The following is a 17,647-nucleotide window of genomic DNA, read 5'->3' as shown; positions in this document are numbered from 1 at the left end:
CAAATTGGATTTTTTTTAATGAATTGGTGGTGCATCTTATAGTTTGCTTTTACGGTAGCAGCTGCAGTGGAGCAGGGTCCCAGGAGACTAGGTCGCTACTGCAAGATTCTGGCGGCAGTGACAGGAGTGGGGTAATGCTGCAGGTTCCAGGTTGGGATAAGGGGGTTATTAGGGGGTGGGTGGGTTGCAGTGGAGCGGCAACGCAAGAGTCAGGGTGGCTGCTACACGAAGCTGACAAAAGCAAGGGCAGGGCGATGCTGCAGGCACCAGGCTGGGAGGAGGGGGTTTTCAGAGGTGAAAGGCTGTGGCAGGCTCCATGTTTTCAGGAAATGTCACTCTCTATCTCTCCAATACAGAGTATGATGTCCTCACAACTCCCCTATATCCAATATTGTGGGCCCACTGCTTCCCTATACACAGTGTGATGTCCTCACAGATCGCCTATAAACAGTACAGTATAATGTTTCCATAGTTTCTCTATACACAGCATTATGTCCCCACAGCTCCTCTTTACACAGTATTGTGGTATAATGGGCCCCCCGGTCACCTATGCATAGTGTAATGTCCCCACAGCTGCATTATACACAGTATAATGTCCACACAACTCTCACATACACAGAATGATGGTCCCTAAGCTCCCTTATATCCAGTATGATGCCATCACATCTCCCCTATATACAGTAAGAAGATCCCACAGCTCCTCTATACATAGTATTATCTCCCCACAGCTCCCCTATAACAGTATAAAGTAGTCAAAACTGCCCCCACAGTAGCATCAACACCATGATCTCTTAGTGTCCCTCACACTGTATAATAGCTCCACACAGTATGATGGCACATCCACTATATGATGGCCTCTTTGTAGCCCCCACACTGTATGATGGCCCCTATACAGTACAATTGCTCCCATACTGTAAAATGGCACAACAATAGCTGCCAAACTATACAATGGCCTCCACAGCTTTCAAACTGTATCATGACTCCCACAGTAGTCCCCTATACTGTATGATGGCAGTTTAATAGGCCCTACACTATATAATGTAGCCTCAACACTGTATAATGGCCCCCTTAGTAGCCTCCACACTGTATGACGGCGTATTAAAGAGAATCTGTCAGCAAGTTCTTGCTGCCTCATCTGAGAGCAGCCTGATGTAGGCAAATAGAAGTTGAATCTAATGATGTATCGATTAGAATAGTGGGTGCAGCTCTTCTGACACAATCAGAGCTTTTAGATTTAACATGAAGCAGAGCTGAGAAAGCTAACCCCACCCACACCAGGCTCTCCTTATATAAACTCCATAGAAGGTGAGGTGTATCTTTCTGCTCTATCACTGAGTTCAATTGTATCAGGGAGCTGCACATATTGATACAGCTAAGGGTGGAGGTCACTCTGCTTGGGCCCCTCCAAGAAGCCTGGGTCAACTGAATCCTTTGTCTCCTTGGAAGCTACCCTGCTGAGGATATGATAGTCCCCCAGATTGGCTGTACTTTTCCATGTCATGTGATGGCTGCAAGGCATTAAGAGGAAGCCCACCTGAGGTCATGTGATGTTTTTCTGGCTGATTCAGTTTTCTGCAATGTATAAAATAAAATAGTGCTAGCCATTCTAGCCAATTTTCATGAAGTGAATTGTAAATTGTTCTAATTTGACACAACAATAAAAATTTGACATGAATTTGATTGTCATCGAATCGATTCACTCATCTCTATTTATTACCTAAATATAAATGTAAATTAAGTTGACTAAAATATCCTTAAAACAACACCATAAGGTTATTAAAAAATGACCAAAGCCTCTTTCTCAGAAGCACAATGAGACTATTAAATATTCTGTCCACTCTGAAATATTTATGACTGAACCTGGGAACAGATTGCTGCATGTCTCTTCCATTGGTAGATGACATTTTCTTGCTTTGCTGGTTTGCGAGGCAGATGGGCAGATGGAATCCAACCTACTAGCAACAGTTAGATTTGTGTCAGGAAGCCGAGCAGTCCTTTTACCCCAGGCTGTTTATGGGATAACATGCAGTACTATCACTTACACTCCAAATAGTGGAACAGATGTTCATCTGCCTCCTGTAATCTCCACCTGCCACTTTTTAAATGTACCAAATGTTAAAATGAACTCGGATGCAGCACGAAGCAACATTAGCTATAAAATAAGTGAGTGACATAAGGGACACCATGAGATTGAATAGATATTATGCACAGATAGATAGGAGGATTGTAATGAGGACAATCTGAGCTACCACCCGGGGCCTGAGACTTTGGGGGCCCATCACCAGATTGCCGTAATTACAATGTTTTGTGCACTGCTACTGTATCTGTGGTGCACATATCTCAGTGGTGACCTCCCCTGGCACTGCGCTGCCGATGATGCAGAATGGCAGCACAGGACCAGGGGAGCTCCTGTCACCTCTGCTGTTACATGCCAGCCCGATGATATCACCAGCTGACACTGGTAAGTAGAAGTGGAACTTCAGGGACCAGAGCAGAGTGCCAGGGAAACGGGAGTGAGGTGAGCATGTCTGTATGTGTTCTTTTATGTATGTATGGGATGTGATGGCTCGTACTGTATATAGGAGACTATATGGGGGTCACACTGCATACAGGGGCTGATACTGTATATAAAGGGCTATATATTTGCATACTCATACTCTATATATGAAGATATATGGGGCTTATACTGTATATAGGAGGCTATGTGAGGGTTCATACTGTATACAGGAGTCTATATAGGGGCTGTAGAGATTTGTTCTTTAGGACCTGCACAGACCACCATGCGGGAGAGCCACACATCTCCAGCTCCAGACACTGAATGAGACACTCGGCCTCCATTTTATCTGAAAAACTACGCCCCTGTGGTTGGGATATGTGAGCAGTCATTCCCACCCATCTCTTATGACTGTTCGTAAAACCCAGCCCTAGAATGGCCTAATAACTCTCTCAGCAGCATATGTGCTGGAGCCTGTGCTGTAAGTATTTTTTTCCGGGCATGTGCAGTTGCGCTGCCCTTCGAACTTACAGCGCAGGCGCCAGGGATGCTGATGAAGCAAGAGGTGGCGGCACCCGGCGTGCACAGGCCCGGAGTGACGGCTGTGCTGCACCTGATTAGGGGGGAAAGACCTACCCCGGAACGATTTCACGGTATGAGGGGGCACATTTTATAAGCGCTTATTTCAGCGCGTGCAGGGAGCATAACTATAAGAGCCATCTTGTCAGAATGCAGCATTAGTGCTGCACAAGGTGGCTTTTTTAGTTAAAAACGCCTGAGAGGGGTGACAGGTTCCCTTTAAATATTCCCAGATCCTTTAACCATTCCTTGTAGGACATAGTTTGCAGTCCGCTCACCATCCTGGTTGCTCTTCTCTTAACCTTTTCCAGTTTTTCAATGTCTTTTCTCAGGTGAGCACCTGAAGGGTTAATAAACTTATTGAATGTGGTTTTGAACCCTTTGAGGGGTGCAGTTTTTAAAACAGTGTCACCTTTGGATATTTTCCATCATATAGGTCCTTCAATTGGATTTGTAAGTTTTGTTCGAAAATTGAGAGGTGCTGATCAATTTTTAACCCTTTTAACTTCCCAACAATAAAAAAAAATGTTTCAGAAATTATTACCGATGTGAAGCAGTCACGTGGTAAATTTTATTTATTAACTATGTTGTGTGATATAACTATCTGGTTTAAATGCATAAAAAATCAAAAGTTTAAAAGTTGAGAAATTTTCTAAATGTTCGCCAAAATTCTGATATTTTTATAAATAAACGCAAAAAAAAGTATCAGCCTAAATTTACCACTAACATGAAGTGCAATAAGTCATGAAAAAACATTCTCACAATCACTGGAATGCATTCAAGCATTCAAGATTTATTACCTCATAAAGTGACAAGTGAATTATAAAATTTGGCCAGGTAAGGATGGTGAAAACAGGCTGGGTGGTGAAGGGGTTAAATGATACTTTTCGAGGGTTACGTGTGCATCAACTGAACAAAATATTTGCATGTAGACTTACATAGTAATAGTATGGAGCCTTGTTTGGTGTGTAGCCCGATGCTCTTAACGCACGTTTCACCCAGCTTCATCAGGGGGTGTGTCAGGAAAGGAGTAGGAAGGTGAATATATAAAGCAAGCCTAAGTCAATATGTGGCCAAATGCAAGGAAGCACGAAATGTAAGTATGATAGATTTGTGATCTCTTGTACTGCAGAACCATGATGACAGCACATGTGCAGTCTGAGAACATGACTAGAAGAGAGAACTTGAGCCCACCGGATGTGATCATAAGGTACAGGGTCACTAAGGAAACCTTATTCATGGTGATGCAATCGAGTCTTGATGCTAGTGCCGTCTGAGCCAAAGACCCATAGAAGAGAGTCTGAATACATCCACACTGTGGGAACACAAAATACTGTACGAAAAAAGGGAAATGGTGGCCAAAACATAATGTAAATAATGAAAAGTATTATAAATGAAGGATTTGTGTTATATTTAGTGTATAAAATGAAGCTAAAACAGTGTGTATAGCTAGCAGATCAATGCATGCAAACTGCAACAAAGTGCATGAGTGCTGCTAAAGTAATATGAATAAAGACATAATTATTAATACTGAATAATAAATAAGAAATTAATTATAGAGAGTATAAAACAAATAAAATCAATTTTGTATAGAAGTCACTGTGTATAATGATGTGAAAATGATAATGCGTACATAAATAAATAATACCCTATGTGTACGTACAGTAATTTGATTATGAAAGGATTAACATAAATAAATCACTGTGTTACATTCATTTTGCTGAATACAAGATAACATTTGAGCTTTACAAATCCAGTCTTGTCCGCTTTTTTCCGCAAGACGTTCTTTACTATGGTGCTAACGTCACATTTTATATATATAATTATATCATTTAGCTGTCCTGAATACACAAATCTAGAGTGGTGAATATAATATGAATATTAATTCATAAAAATAATGTGTCCATGCATACAGGTAAAGTGCATACGTTAATGTTCATGTAACAAATGTGCAAGAAAAAATGCATACAGTGCTATTTATCCTTGCAATAGACATAGAAAAATGAAATATTTAAGTAAATGAAAATAAATAAATAAATATATGTATTGTGACAAAGTCACTGATAAGCGCTGGAGGGGAGATACATTTCACTGAGGCTATTAGCTTCAGTGATTTGAAGCCCAGAAGTTTGCTCCAGCACACTATGTGTTTAGAGGGGTTAATGGGCCATTTTAAGGGCTGGTTTTTGTGGGCAATCATAGAGTGGGTGAAAGGTTGTCCACCTTCTCTCCACCCTAGGCTGTGGCCTGGGGTTTAGATAGCCATTCAGTGTTCGGTAGGCCCGGTGAGGGGAATTCCAGTGCTATTTGGTTTTCCTGAACAGACGAGTCCCTGCAACCACACGGACTGTGCTGTATGCTATGTTTTGTTTTTCCCTAGTCCAGGAAGGCCTTTTATATTTTTGCTAACTCTGCCCTGGTATATGCAGCAACCCTAATAAACAAGTGAGAGACTTAAAGAGACAGTGTTCCTTTGTCTATCTCCTTGTGCAGCCGAGTGAGTCAATATACCACAGTATAAATTCCTGAAAATAAAGTGTCTGTACGTACAGATATCAATGTGCATAACAAATGTACTTAAAGGGAAAATGCATACTGTGCCGTTATCCTTACACTAGACATAGAGAAAATGAAGAGAACGACAACAAGCAAATCTAGATATGGAATAATTAATATATAAAAGAATATATAAAAGACACAGAAAAGCATATGATATTAATTAAAAGAGCCTTTATTTGAATTTTTGGCAAAATGGCACTTATCACATGTGCCTGTACTTGAAAAATTATAATAAATCTCAGTACGGACAATCATACATATCAATCAATATATGGACACAGGGTGTACAAAAAAGCTACTATATTTCCACATAAAAAATGTAAAAAAGAGATTATGTATATATATAAATATATATAATAGTACCTCAAAAATAATTGATAAATGAATAAAGTGCAAGGTGCTATATGTGCTAAATAATAACAAGACCAACACTATGTGTATATTAAAAGTGCAACCGTGCTGTATGACTGCCAAAAAAAATAGAGGTCAGTATTAAAACCAAACGTGTAGGGGTTAAATCTATCTGTCTAAGTCATACTCATACATATACTATATAATACATGTGGGGAGAAAAGTATATAAATGGGGAAGTCTGAGACTAAGAGAGGCTATGTACTGAAAAGCTGTGGGCCTATAGTAGGAAGAATACACCGCGGTCCTCAAAATGACAAGCCATACATAACATAGGGCAACAATAAAACTACCTGATGGCTGATGATGTCCGTCCCACAAGTACAGCGCACCCCAACGCGCGTTTCGGAGTTAATCCTTCGTCAGGGGGTGACATCACCGCTGTGCTCTGCTTTACGGCCGGCGCTGACAGTCAGTGCGGGAAGCTGACGCCGGTGGACGTGACAGACATCGGAATGTGAGTATGTACTGTTTTTTCTTTTTTTTTACTTTTACAATGGTAACCAGGGTAAACATCAGGTTACTAAGCGCGGCCCTGCACTTAGTAACCCAATATTTACCCTGGTTACCCGGGGACTTCGGCATTGTTGAAGACAGTTTCAACGATGCCGAAATCTTTCCCCTGATCATTGGTAGCTGGAGAGAGCTGTCTGTGTGACAGCTCCCCAGCAACCACACAACGACTTACCAACGATCACGGCCAGGTCGTATCGCTGGTCGTGATCGTTGGTAAGTCGTTTAGTGTAACGGTACCTTTACTTAGCTAGTTTTCTCTCTTTTTTCCATCAATGCAATTCTAAACTCCTTAGAAATAAAGGTATTGACAAACTCAATCTTAACAATAGAGGTTGAGATATCAGGAGAAAACTAGCCCAATTAGAACGTAAGTGGATTTTCAAACTACGGACCACTACCCAGATGGGCTACATCAAAATGTTGGCTTCAGTGGCATTTTTTTAAGAGAATCGCTTATTGGGGGGTTTCATAACTTTTATTTTATTTTTTATCAATGTTTTTGTTTATTTTCTCTATTGTGGGCTTTAGTCATGTGAATCAAATGATGAACAGCTGCAAATATCAGTCAATTTTCTATAAAAACCTTCCAAAAAAGCTGAAGATGAATTTCATCTTTCAGCATGACAACAGCCTAAGCATGCTTCAAAATCGGTAAAAGAATGGTTTTGTCTGAAGAAGATCAAGGTTTTGGAATGGTCCAGCTAGAGACCAGACATGAATCCGATTGAAAATTGGTGGGTTGACCTGAAGAGGGCGCTACACAGGAGATGTCCTCACAATCTGACAGATTCAGAACAAGGAAGGACGAGCAAAGAGTGTCGATTTTACGTTTGCCATACTGATAGACTCCTACTCAAAAAGACTAAATGCTGTCATAAATGCAAAGGGTACTGCAGCAAAGCATTAGTTTAAGGGTATGCATATTTACACAACCACATTATGGTAGTATTCTATTTTTGTACTCAAAAAGATATCAGTTTATTTCTCAATTGAATTATACAGATTACGGGCGACATTAAAGGTGGAAAAGCAAAAGCAAAGAAATGAGCCGTAGAAAAAGTTTGTATACGTGCAATCCATAAGAGCACATTCACACTGTAGCCATTTCGCAGACAAAACCCAAGAAAATAAAAAAGGAGCAAATACCCTGTAGCAAGTAAATAAATAACCATTAATTGTACATGGAAATAGTTAATGCTATTTTGATTAAAAAAAAAAAACATCCCACCACGACAAGGTGTATCCCAATGGAGACAGCCCTGGTCTGTCTCTAGTAATAAAATCTTACCTTGTGTTCACTGACCTCACTGTGAATTAGGCCTGTGGAAAAAGATCGGAAATCATTTTTTTTTGGTAGGTTTTTTTTTACAAGACAAAACTTGGAATTTAGAGGCGTGAAGGGTTAGTGAAAATTTGTATACCCACTGCAGTTGGTTTTATTGAGTTATGCTCACATTTCATTTGGTGTTTTTATAACCGTGGATTTTGCTGATTTTCTGTTGCATAAATCAGTTGCATATTAGTCCTTGGTGTACCCTTAGAAATCTGTGCATTATAGGTCTTTAATATAGTTCTCCTGGACTGCTGTGGGGCCATATTGTAACTTGTGGGGTTATATCTTTTTCCATCGATTGTATAGAATCCATTGGGAACGTGGTATGCTCCCGAAACAAGAATCTCAAGACTTTTGTGTGATGCCAAATGGGTCAAGACATGTGACTTAGGGTGGTTTCACATTTGCGTTTTTTTTTTGCGTTTTTGCGGTAAAAAACGCAAAAAAAAGCATGCGTTTTTCCCCCTTATATTTAACATTAAAAATGCATGCGTTTTTTTGTATGCGTTTTGACGTGTTTTTGCAACACATGCGTTTTTTTCTGCATGCGTTGTGTTGCAGAAATGCAACATGTAGTATTTTTAGCATGCTTTTTTTGCTGCAAAAAATGCATTGCTGCCTATGTAAACGCATGCGTTTTTAACCACATGCGTTTGCATGCGTTTAAAAAAAAACCACACTAATAAACCACCCCACACCATAAAATTGATAAAGGGATCCTACCCCTACCTCTACCCCTAACCCTACCCCTAACCCTACCCCTAACCCTACCCCTAACCCTACCCCTAACCCTAACCCTAACCCTACCCCTAACCCTAATCGCTTTAAGGGTAGGGTTAGGGTTAGGGGTAGGGTTAGGGGTAGGGTTAGGGTTAGGGTTAGGGGTAGGGGTAGGGTTAGGGTTAGGATCCCATTAGGGTTAGGGTTAGGGGTAGGGTTAGGGTTAGGGTTAGGGGTAGGGTTAGGATCCCTACCCCTAACCCTAACCCTAGCTCTTTCTGTTTATAGTGGGTTTTTTACTTTATTTTGATGATTGGCAGCTGTCACACATTTATCTGCATGCGTTTAAAAAACGCAAACGCATGAAAAAATGCATGTAAACACGTCAAAACACCGCATTTTTTTCACCACATGCAAAAACGCATGCGTCAAAAAAACGCAGCGTTTGCACGCGTTTACATGCATTTTTTCACCATGTGATTTTTTTAAAAAACGCATGCGTTTTGAAACGCAAGTGTGAAACCAGCCTTAGCTCTTTGCGTAGACTTTTGTGCAGTTTTTGCTTATTATTATGAGTTTGAACTAAAATGTACTTTATGTCACGTCCCTTATCACTGATCCAGCAGGGATAACGTGATCTAAGCTGAAATTGTATAAAGGGAACTGCCATGACTGTTAAGAGTTAATATGATCTTTGGTTTGATTGTTTAATAATTAACTTATCCTCTATGTCTGGAAATCATATTCTAATCAGATCCAGATACTGCTGCTTGTGTTGTGCTGTGTACTCTCCGCTCTAATTCCTTCCAGGATACAAGAATACCTGACAGGATCCTACAATTCCTGCCCACGGCTTGGAATGAGCAACATTTGTTTTATCACTGTGTAAATACTGGAAAACAAGTTGGATTCATTAAATGGACAGAGATAGTAATTCTGCATTTATAAATCCGGCTGTGGTCGGAAATAGCAAAACAATCTTATTCTTTATGACGCTTTTGGCAAATGGCTATAGGGGGTATAGAAATATTACTTTTATTGGCTTGTGTCCTATGAGTGGAAACAACATAGTTAAAGTGTGAGTGAAAATAATACATATAATGAAAAAGTAACATTTACATGAAGTTAACCTTTCTCGTCAATCAGTCAGCATGGTGTTTTACTTGTTAGTGCCGCAGTTTATGCTCCAGAGCTTTATTTTGTACTGCAGCTGCATATATACAAACATTCTAGTATTTGAAGAAAACTGCCCCTAAAGAAGAAATGGTGTAAATAAAGAAATAACCTATGCTCCTCTTTTTAATCCCACACTGATCCCTAACAGTAGGTGCTTACTTCTGGCAGCGATTTCGTGCCATCCATGTGCTCTCGACTGCTGCAACCAATCACTGGCCTCAGTGGTGATGCTGATATGTATGTCACATGACTTCTAAGACCACTGATAGGCTGTAGAGGTCACATGTGCATAATCAGTGCCGGTAATAAGCAGAGACCTTCAGGGACCTCGAAATCAGCAGTGCTGGAGTCAATGGGTGAATAAACAGGGAGTGTAAGTTCCTTTTTTATCTTCATCTTTTTACCTTCTTCTAACACTTTCCAGAAAGTACCAGAAAGAAAATCGTTCTATTAGGAAAACATTTTATAATTCTCACCCACTATCTATAAAATAGTCAATGTGAGGCCACATCTACACCAGGACCTGTTCCTGTCTTCTTCTGTTGCTTGGCTCCACTATAATCATTCCTTGAGATGCGCTGGTGATAGAGGTAACATTGGAACCAGAAGTATTGGATGACACAGACTCTGTCCAGCCATTCAGAATAGAGTGGGTGGAAAGAGTCTACAGTGCCACCCAGTGTGACAGTATATGTGTGTGTGTGCCGTCCTGCTGGAGTTATCAGCTACATGCTCCAACCAATTGACGAGAACCACCCCCTACTAAAGCTTCCAGCTTACTGCTGGAAGCTGCAAGGTATAATCTTGTGCTCCTCCTGTTTAGTCCTGTGTTTTTAGCTACATGTAGTAGCATTGTTCCTTGTTTTGACCATGGCTTTTGTTTCTGACTATTCTTGCAGACTCTGATTTTGTACTTCTCCTGCCCTCTTGGTTCAGACCTGGGAACCTGACCACTCTTGCTAGCCTGCACCACCAAGCAGCTGCTTATTTCCTGGCCCCAAACCAGGACCCTTGTTTAAGTCCAGATCCCTGTACAGGCATTTAAAGAGTAAAGGCCAGGGCAACTCCTTTGATCTGGTAATCAGAGTGGCTTGTGATAAGCCTGTCTGTGGTAGCCATTTTAGAGCTGCCAGGTGACCACTAACAAAACGTTCTTACATGTAGGTCCTGATGAATAAAACCACATAATTCTAAGATTTCTTTTTGCCCTAATAAGATATAATAAAAGGTTTTCCTGATGATCACTACTTTGGAATTTGCAACTACAGGCAGTCATTTTATCTAGCTATGGATCATTGATCTTCATAAAATTAAGGTATACATAAAATTTTCCTTATCTACATTCTCTTTTGCTCCACTCCTATCTTCATGCCTGACAGTTATGTTAGTATTAAGCTTGGAAAAATTATTCAATATCTTTCCTCTCCTATAGACATTAATACTTGTGTTCTCTGCAGGAAAAGGTAAGTAAGCCATTGACAGACACCTCTCCTAGAGGTTTACGTTCCTCAAAGTGAAAAGAGGAGGGTTGTTGGAATCCAAATGCCAGTCTTTATTGGAAGGCCAAATCAAATCAATGAGTATGACAGAGATATATCTAATCTGTATGGCCAGCTTAAAGAGGTAGTCCTGACTTAAACTCTTTGTGACTGCAGACTTGAGAATCCTCACATCGTGCGCACTACGCACTGTGAGGAGTATCCAGTGATGATTTCAACTGCATTGAAATTGAAAAGTGCAATTCTACTGTACAATTGTTCTTTGGTTTTTTTTCATTTACCATATTCTCTATATGGTAAAATTGACCAGGCATTACGATTCCCCAGGTCAGTACGAGTATGAAGTTGTATAGTTTTTTTTTTATTTAAGTGGTGAAAAAAAAATTGGAATTTTTTTTTACCTTTGTCCGCATTTTGCAGTACCCATAATGTTTTCATTTTTTTTAATCTTGGGCTGTGTGAGGGTTTTTTTTTACAATATATAGGGAGCTACTTGTGAGCTCATACTGTAAGTAGGAGGCTATATGGGGGCTCATACTTTGCATAGGGAGCTATGTGGGGTTTATACTGTATAAAGGGAGTTATGTGAGTGCTCATACTGTATCTAGGTAGTTGTACATAGGGAGCTATGTGGGGGCTAATACTGTATGTAGGGGCTCTGTGTGTACTCATATTATACGTAGGGGGCTGTATGTCGATTCATACTGTATGTAGGGTGCTGTGTTGGGGCATATTGTCTTGGGCCTGTGAGCTGTTGTCCTCATTGCAGTATGGCTTAAGGTCTCCTTTTCTTGTCCTGATTGAATGAATTCCCCAATGAACCCGTGAATGACCAAAATAGGGGAGAAATGCATTTGAGGAAGATGCCATTAGTCTAAGGGCACAACTGTTCTGGCGATATAGGGTATGTGAATAAATATATATACAGTACAGACCAAAAGTTTGGACACACATTCTCATTTAAAGATTTTTGTGTATTTTCATGACTATGAAAATTGTACATTCACACAGAAGGCATCAAAACTATGAAGTAATACACGTGGAATTATATACTTAACACAAAAGTGTGAAACAACTGAAATTATGTCTTATATTCTAGGTTCTTCAAAGTAGCCACCTTTTGCTTTGATGACTGCTTTGCACACTCTTGGCATTCTCTTGATGAGCTTCAAGAGGTAGTCACTGGGAATGGTCTTCCAACAATCTTGAAGGAGTTCCCAGAGATGCTTAGCACTTGTTGGTCCTTTTGACTTCACACTGCGGTCCAGCTCATCCCAAACCATCTCGATTGGGTTCAGGTCTGGTGACTGTAGAGGCCTGTTATGATCCGGTGACCTTGGAGCTGCATGAGATCTTTCACTGGAGAAGGTGGCCACTATACTGAAGTAGCCGTGGAGTGTACCTAATACACCTAGACACCTTGTCACAGCCAGAGGACTAAATACCCCTAAAGATGGAAATTGGAATACTATCTTGCCTCAGAGAAAATCCCCAAAGGATAGACAGCCCCCCACAAATATTGGCGGTGAGTCGGAGAGGAAAAAACATACACAGGCAGAAAAACAGGATTTAGCACAGGAGGCCACTCTAGCTAGATAGGACAGGATAGGACAGAGTTCTGTGCGGTCAGTATTGAAACCCTTCAAAACATCCACAGCATAATATACAAAAAACTTCCTACATCTAACTAAAATATGTAGGAGCGTAAATCTGCAACTCCAGTGAATCCTACAATCAGAGCAGGAATAAAACTGAAACAAGCACACAGCAGTGTGCCACAGATACAAAAACCAAACACTTATGTTTGCTGAATTTGGCAGCAAGCAGGAGAAGCCAGAAAGTGATCCAACACTTCACAAGGAACATTGACAACTGGCAAGGGCTAAAGGATCCTGCACACCTAAATATCCCAGTCAGAATTGTAATCATCCGATACACCTGGCCAGGACTGCGAGTCAGAGACAACTGCATTCCCACCTAGAGCCACTGGAGGGAACCCAAGAGCAGAATTCACAACAGAGGCCAGGTCATCTGGCGTAGCACCCCATCACTCTCCTTTTTGGTCAAATAGCCCTTACACTGCCTGGAGGTGCATTTGGGGTCATTGTTCTGTTGAAAAATAAATAATGGTCCAACTAAACGCAAACCGGATGGAATAGCATGCTGCTGCAAGATGCTGTGGTAGCCATGCTGGTTCAGTATGCCTTCAATTTTGAATAAATCCCCAACAGTGTCACCAGCAAAGCACGCCCACACCATCACACCTCCTCCTCCATGTTTTACGGTGGGAACCAGGCATGTAGAGTCCATCCGTCAACCTTTTCTGGGTTAGACAAAGACCCGGTGGTTGGAACCAAAGATCTCAAATTTGGACTCATCAGACCAAAGCGCAGATTTCCACTGGTCTAATGTCCATTCCTTGTGTTCTTTAGCCCAAACAAGTCTCTTCTGCTTGCTGCCTGTCCTTAGCAGTGGTTTCCTAGCAGCTATTTTACCAGGAAGGCCTGCTGCACAAAGTCTCCTCTTAACAGTTGTTGTAGAGATGTTTCTGCTGCTAGAACTCTGTGTGGCATTGACCTGGTCTCTAATCTGAGCTGCTGTTAACCTGTGATTGCTGAGGCTGATGACTCTGATAAACTTATCCTCAGAAGCAGAGGTGACTCTTGGTCTTCCTTTCCTGGGGCGGTCCACATGTGAGCCAGTTTCTTTGTAGTGCTTGATGTTTTTTGCCACTGCACTTGGGGACACTTTTTAAAGTTTTCCCAATTTTTCGGACTGACTGACCTTCATTTCTTAAAGTAATGATGGCCACTCGTTTTTCTTTACTTAGCTGTTTTTTTCTTGCCATAATACAAATTCGAACAGTCTATTCAGTAGGACTATCAGCTGTGTATCCACCAGACTTCTGCTCAGCACTACTCATGGTCCCAACCCCATTTATAAGGTAAGAAATCCCACTTATTAAACCTGACAGGGCACACCTGTGAGGTGATAATTATTTCCGGTGACTACCTCTTGAAGCTCGTCAAGAGAAGCCAACAGTGTGCAAATCAGTCATCAAAGCAAAAGGTGGCTACTTTGAAGAACTTAGAATATAAGACATAATCTCAGTTGTTTCACACTTCTGTGTTAAGTATATAATTCCACGTGTATTACTTCGTAGTTTTGATGCCTTCTGTGTGAATGTACAATTTTCATAGTCATGAAAATACAGAAAAATCTTTATATGAGAGGGTGTGTCCAAACTTTTGGTCTGTACTGTATATACTGTATATATATATATATATATAAATATGTATTTATATATATATATATATATATATATATATATAGACTATAAGGTATGTGAGTATTTTGTGGTGTTAATTGCACTGCCACTTGATCACCATTTATGATCTGAAGGTTTTTTTTGTTGTACAAGTTCATCATATATGCTTCTTCTTGGACTTTGTCATTGTTATTTTTTTCTGGTCAGAATGTTGAAAAATATTGATGATATCATGATGATTAAAACCATATATTTGCATATATATGCATATATTTCTATATGTTCATTAGATATTATATGATCACCTACAGAGGATAACTGATCAGTGAAGTGGTAGGGCTACATGGGTCAGTCGGCAAGGAAAGGGGGCACCATACTGTTTCAACTTAGGGTGCCAACCTCGGCTGTCAGGAAGGGAATTGTGAAGGGTAAAACTAGTCTCTATCTTCCCTCATTTTGCTCCTTTAAAAAAAATTACTGTTTTTCTTTGCAAACGTGTGTGCATTTATGTCTTTATGTGTTGGGTGTTTAAACTTTTATTGTTATGGTTTATATGTATAAAGGCCTCATAGGTTGATTGCTTTGGTTGTTGATTGAGAGGGCTGTGTGGGGGCTCATATTGTAAGTAGGGAGCTATGTAGGGGCTCATACTGTTTATAGGTTATGTTAGCATACTTAATTCTGCTCAATATTAAGTCATACAATTATTAATAATTATATTTTATAATATATATATATTGAGCAAAATTCATTTCAGCCTATTGGTTCGGCCCCCACAATAGTCACAGTCTGATAATAGAAGCCGGCAGATGTCTGCTTTATCGCTCCTTGTTTTAAAATATAGGGGGGATCCCATGCTTTTTTTTAAATGTCATTATTTATTTAATGCTCACAATTCCCAGGTGGCGGGTGCTGACTAAAACTGTCATAAGCGTCGCCTGGTGTCGCTGATCGCTGGGAGAACAGGCAAGGATGATATGAGTTGTAGTCTGCACCCAGAACCTGGGAAATAATCTAAGTGTACTACTTTTCCCATCCGCCAGAGCTTTTCATTCCGGTACATGTCACACAGATGTCACATGAATGTCATTTTATGCATGCTGCCGTGAAAAATGGACATATCTGCAGGTTTTTCCCATGGTGGGTGTACTGGTGTCTGCATTTGCGTTCCTTAAAAACAGATGTGTCAAGGGGGTCTTAGTCAGAGCCGGAGTGTTTGCCGGTTAGAAGCAACTACTGAGTTTTTTCATATCTTGTGCAATCTTTTTTGTGAATTTCTTTGAAGTGGGGAACAATAGTTTTTAAAAATACAGAAGAATTTGCCAAAAAACAAAGGTTTAACTATGACTGTCTACGTCAAAAAGTCAGTATGTCGCAAGCAATTTTTTATTTTTTCGGTTTTACTGGTCAACTTTTACATGTTGCCACAATAAGGCTGTGTGCGCACGCTGCGGATTTTGCTGCGGATCCGCAGCGGATTTGGCTGCTGCGGATACGCAGCAGTTTTCCCAAAGTTTACAGTACCATGTAAACCTAAGGGAAAAAAAAACGCTGTGCACAAGCTGCGGAAAAAGCCGCTCGGAAACGCTGTGGATTATTTTCCACAGCATGTCAATTGTTTGTGCGGATTCCGCAGCGGGTTTCAACCAGCACCAACAGGAAAGTGCTGGTGAAAACCCGCAGAAGAATCCGCAGAAGAAACCGCAAGAAAATCCGCAGTGAAAACCGCAGTGGTTTTGCACTGCAGATTTTCCAAATCCGCTGCGGAAAAATCTGCAGGAAAATCCGAAGCGTGGGCACATACCCTAAAACAGTTACCTGTTACAGTTGTTGGTATTTTGTATGTGTACCTATATAAATATATACATAAATGGGGGTATATCTGCATAACGAGGGGTGCACCAAAATATTTGTGATTGGTTTGAACAATGTTGTTGTACTGACATTCGCCCTATAACGGATTGTCTTTTCATCTATTCGCCTTCTTTTAACTATTCCATTCATATTAATGCAGATAACATCCTGTCAACAATATTGTCAAACTCATAATAAAACAACAATAAAGTACATGTTTAGCAAATGCACAAATAAAAATATTTAGAATTGAGAGTCCTCAGTGGTTGATACCTTTTAATGGCTAACTGAAAAGATGGTAACAAATTGCAAGCTTTCGAGACTACACAGGCCTCTTCATCAGGCAGAGACTAAAACAAATTTGTTTTAGTCTTTGCCTGATGAAGAGACCGGTGTAGTCTCGAAAGCTTGCAATTTGTTACCATCTTTTCAGTTAGCCATTAAAAGGTATCAACCACTGAGGACTCTCAATTCTAAATATTTTTCTATCTACTGCTAACACGTTACCAAGATATATTTCTTTCCTGTATCAAATTAAAATTAAAAAAATTAAGCAGCAATATTTTACAATATAATAGTAAGAAAATATTAGAGATTTCGATGTAAACCAGGCCTGTGAAGGTGTCTTTCCTGCCACAAAATCTCAGACTGACCTTTAGATTACTAATGCTATCTATTGGAAACCTAGAATCTGGGAAAATAAACTATGCAACCTTCTTTAAAGTCATTCCAACACTTGATGCTTTAGAAACATGGCAGACTACTGTGATTCTAATTAGAAAGTTAGAAAAACCTCTTTTGTTGGTAGTAATAATCCTATCTGTTCATGTTGCTGATAAGGTGTAATCGCTGCTATTTGTAAAGCTATATTTGTTTCCCATGTTGTGTGCTGAAATGTTATCTTCAAAAATGTGTAATTTTTAAACAATATAATCACAACTAGTTCAAAAGCCCTGCGTCAGATAGCGCTCTCACATAGCAACTGTAGTCATTGTTATCAAGTGCTATTGCGAGGATTACAGCAAGTAATCGCTCCACAATAACCGCAAGAATATACAGAACATATATACACTGGATATAAAAAGTCTACTCACTGCTGCCAAGTTATTGTTAGGTGAAAAAAATCATACCAAGAAGAAACCTTTCAGAACTATTTCCACCTTTAATGTCACCGATAACCTGTATAAATCCATTGAACAATAAACTTAAATCTTTTAGGGTGCGAAAAGAAAATCGTA

The sequence above is a fragment of the Ranitomeya imitator genome, chromosome 1 (assembly GCF_032444005.1).
Source record: "Ranitomeya imitator isolate aRanImi1 chromosome 1, aRanImi1.pri, whole genome shotgun sequence".
Lineage (NCBI taxonomy): Eukaryota > Metazoa > Chordata > Amphibia > Anura > Dendrobatidae > Ranitomeya > Ranitomeya imitator.
The sequence above is the reverse complement of the archived record's forward strand: the minus strand, read 5'-3'. Positions refer to the sequence as shown.